A 4162-nucleotide genomic window follows, 5' to 3' on the forward strand; every position below is an offset into this window, starting at 1 on the left:
AGCAGCTGGCCTTAGCTCAAAGTTAGATAAGAAAGAAATGGCAAGAACGGAAAAACTGGCAGGAGCAATAATTTCGCTTTTACTGAATACTGCTCGTTTAAGAGAGCACAGGATGGTACGTGTTCTTGGATCCAAGCTGTTTTGTGAACTGCTCCTAGAGCTCGCAAAATTAGCCAGATATAGTGGAGTTTTCAGTCCTCAGGGCAGACTGAACCTCTTATTTCTGCACTCGGAGGACGAGTCAAAACTTCTCCCCTTCCATCGAAGGGGTACCACAACAACGATACCTCCGAGGGCTACGAGGAAGCTCCACGGCAGCCCTCCTCCACCACCGAGACATCACAAGCACATTATGGATAGCCTCCCTATGCTCTGCACGCCCACACCAGGTCCAGCCCTGCGCTAGGGTCCCAGATCCAACCCCATGGGCACCACCTCTTCTCTATACGGTCCCTGGCAGCAGCTGCAGCCAGGCAGAAGGGTGAGGCCAACTTCACGGAGTCTGTTCCCGAGAGGCGAGGCCATCCTCGTGGAAAACCTCTAGCCAGAGAGATCTGTCTCTGTAACAAGTTTTGCTGATTTTTAGAAAGATTTCTTTGTTCAGATTTGTCTCTCCTAAAGACAGAAGAAAAAACTTTACTACTTTTTTTTTTTAAAGTGTGATCTTCCAGCTAAAAAAATAAGATATCCATATCTGCATAGCAAGAGGCAGTGGAAGAAGGTTTAATCTCTTCTGTGGGGCTCTAACTTTTCCTAACGAATTGCACAATCCTTCACACTATAGCGATGAGAACAGCAGAAACAGAGCCCTATACTAGTGCTACCTTCCTTCCAAACTGTGACCTGCCAGTAATTTTCCTTCCCTAAAATTTCCATCCTGTCATGACAGATAAAGTGGCAGGGTCTACCATTCCTAATCGCTGGCCCCAGCTCCTGCTGAATTCCAATATCATGCACAGTTTAGTTATGGACTTTAGGCTGCCATTCATAGCCAAACCATGGAAGAGATTTAATTCAATAGTGGCTGGGGTCACAGGAAGAGGGTGCCAAAAGTAGCAGACCCTGTGGTAAGATATCCTGAGAAAGACAGTTACTGGAGGCAGAGAATATACTGGATGGTTTTGTGGGAGCTTACGGGAACTGTAAGAGGACAAGAATCAAAACCCTCCAGGAAAGTTAATGCATTAGAGAGAGGAAAAGGGTGAAGGCTGGAGGGTGGGCTGGCAGCCTGATGGAGAAGTGCTCTGGTTTCAGATGGCTGTTCTTGTATTTCAAGCTCCCCACCTGAAAACAAAAAATGGTCAGAACTGGCTTGTGCTGGAGAAAAAGTGGTAAACCGCATAAGATGACAGTGAATCCTATTGCCTCCACATTTATTAGGCAACAGGTCTTACTATAACACACGGAAGCTTAATAAAAGGCTGCATAATATTTCTATGATATGTTGGTGCTGGGAAATCCCAAACAAACCGAGTCAGATTCAAAGTCCCCTTTATGATACAGGCAAGCCTTTAGAAGAGCAGAAACCCACGTTCATAGAAAATTCAGAATGAAAACATAATCCAGTAAGTGGCTTTCAATACCTTTTCCACGATGATTTGCCCAGCTCTATAAGGATAGCAAGGAGGGCTGAGGAGGGACTGGCTTCAGGGCTGAAGGGTGTTTCTGCCCAAAAGCAGATCTTTGTGGGTGGCTCAGGAACAAAACTCCCATTGCTTGCAGGTAGTTGCACTATGCTCATTGCTTTGCACAGAAAGGTTTTCAGTGGAGCTTTTAAGTATTTACTGTAATGTTGGAAGTCATTTATTTTATACCATGACACAGACCCTGCATTAAAACTATCACTGCCAGGAGTCCCTGCGAATGTAACTATTTTTATGGACCAAATGTTGTGGGTCAATGTTTTAACACAGGCTTGTTGTACAGTATATTGCTCAGTAAAGTGTCCCTCCACTGCAGGCGTTTAATAGTCTGTCTGTTCCTTAGCCCATTACCACAACTCTGTGCTCTTTCTCTGTTTTATTAAAGCCCAGAGAGTCAAAGGGATGCCTGTGGGTGGCACGGGGCTCAGAGAGTTTTCTAAAGCGACCTGCAAATCCTGCAGGTTTAAGGTAAAAAGGGTCCCAGCCCACGACCTCCACCACACCGAGCACGCAAGCGGCTGCGATCGCCGATGGCCCCCTCTCTGGGCAAAACAGTGAAAACATCAATGATCGATTTTTATTGTTTATTTTTTTGCATAACGCTGGGGCCACCGTCCTAAATTTTCCTGGCAAGCTGTCAAAAAAAACATTCTTCCTCTGTGCCGGGCAAAACTTCCCACCCCGGCGCTGGGGCGATGCGACGGGTCCCTTCGCCGTCCCCAAGGCTTCCAGCCGGGCGCTCGTTGTTGGCGAGCTGCCAGAGGAGGGTGCTCTGTTGTTAGATGAAGGCCCTCCAAATTGGAGAGGCAGAGAGAGAACAGAGGAGCAGGAATCCTCTATCCTCTTTACCTTACATCTCCCTTCAGGAAAGAGACACTCTAGTGCCTGCTTTTTTTTTTTTTTTCCCTCCCCCTCCTTTTTTTTTTTTTGTGTCTCATTCTGTCACTCTCTGGTTCTTTTACAATGGCAACAACAATGATCTTGTCTAAATGATTTCACAGGCTATTATTCAGACACTCAACTTTTAACATTTCAATTTTGTCATTTTGTTGCTACACAAAAGGTGCACTTCTCCAGTATAATGTTCTGAGAATTATGTCAATGAGCAGTAATGGCTTTTAACATTAACTTGATCATTAACAACTACATTATCTGTGGCATAATCAGCACCTCAGTCTATTGTGTAATATTACTGTACAGATTTTGGAAATGAAGGCCTGGCCTAAGCAAAAGTTCCTTGGATTAAGCTGTGATTTTTCTTTTAATTGAAATGCTTTTAAAACACTTAATTTTTTTTTTTTGTGAACACTTTTAAATTGGGTTTATATCAGTTTGTCTTACCTCTGGAAATGGGTGGTAAAATTTTTTTAAACCGATCTAAGAACATCCAGGCTGGGGTTTCAATCAGGTCACATAGATAAGTTTAACTACACTAGCACAAGCTGTAGATCAATTCCAGAAAGAGCATCTATTTTGAAAGTTGCTCACATCCAAAGCCTGTTCCATTTTTACATCAGTTTTACTCGATCTGTTCCATAAATTTACCAACAGAAGCTATGCAGATGTTAACGCTTTTATATTGCTAGACAGAGGGTTGCCAATTTTAATTTGTCCTTGCCAAAGAGTCAAAGGTAACATGAGAGTTTCCAATTCATTTTCCATGTTTCGTAAACAAAATTGCCCTACAATTCACCTCCACGCATCCTTCTTGTTGGTAACAAATCCCATAGCCCAATGTCTTTTGTTAGTGAATGCATGTTCTTGGGCGCAACCTTTCCTGGGAGAGAAAGAGCAGCATCCCTAACTCCTCTTACATACTAAGGACCAATGCTTTAACTGATGGGAAAGCCTTTATCACTCCAGATGGGATAAATCTATTGATTTTAATTGAACCATGCTGATTTACTCCAACAAAGCACCTGCCCGACTCCCTGCACTTCTCTAAAGCGTCTCTTATTAGTATCTCAGACACGAGCCTTACGACCACTCATAAACCCCCCACGCCTGACACTTATATTCCCCCTTCTTCCCAAACGGGAAAACAGCAAAGCCATCAGTAGGGAAGTGACTGTGGCAAGGTCACACACAAGTCAGGGGCCAATCCAGAAGCAAAAGTTAGTTCTCCTGGCTCTCACACGTGCACTTTAACCACTGGACCGTATCTGCCCATGTGTTAAAGACAAAATGCCACAGGCTCGCTGGTCATTATGTGCTCCGTTGCTTACGCACTTCATTGACTTTTATGGCCCTACTGGTCAGCGCTCCACCACCCAATGGTTACACCATCGCTCCGGTGTCTGTGGGCTATTTCTATGCTATCCAGGTTTACCAAAGGCATATAAAAAGGAAGTCAAATAGGGAAAAGATCCTAAAATCCAACGGTGACTTCTAGAGCACCAATGGCCATGGCGCCTGTATGGAGCTGGGTGTGGTTCGCAGAGCTTGAAGGGATGCTTTTTTAGGATGATCAAGTGTCTCCACGTTTAAAAGAGCCCGCTGAAGCGAGGACAGCCTGAAGG

Source organism: Mycteria americana, chromosome 9, assembly GCF_035582795.1.
Source record: "Mycteria americana isolate JAX WOST 10 ecotype Jacksonville Zoo and Gardens chromosome 9, USCA_MyAme_1.0, whole genome shotgun sequence".
Taxonomy (NCBI): Eukaryota; Metazoa; Chordata; class Aves; order Ciconiiformes; family Ciconiidae; genus Mycteria; species Mycteria americana.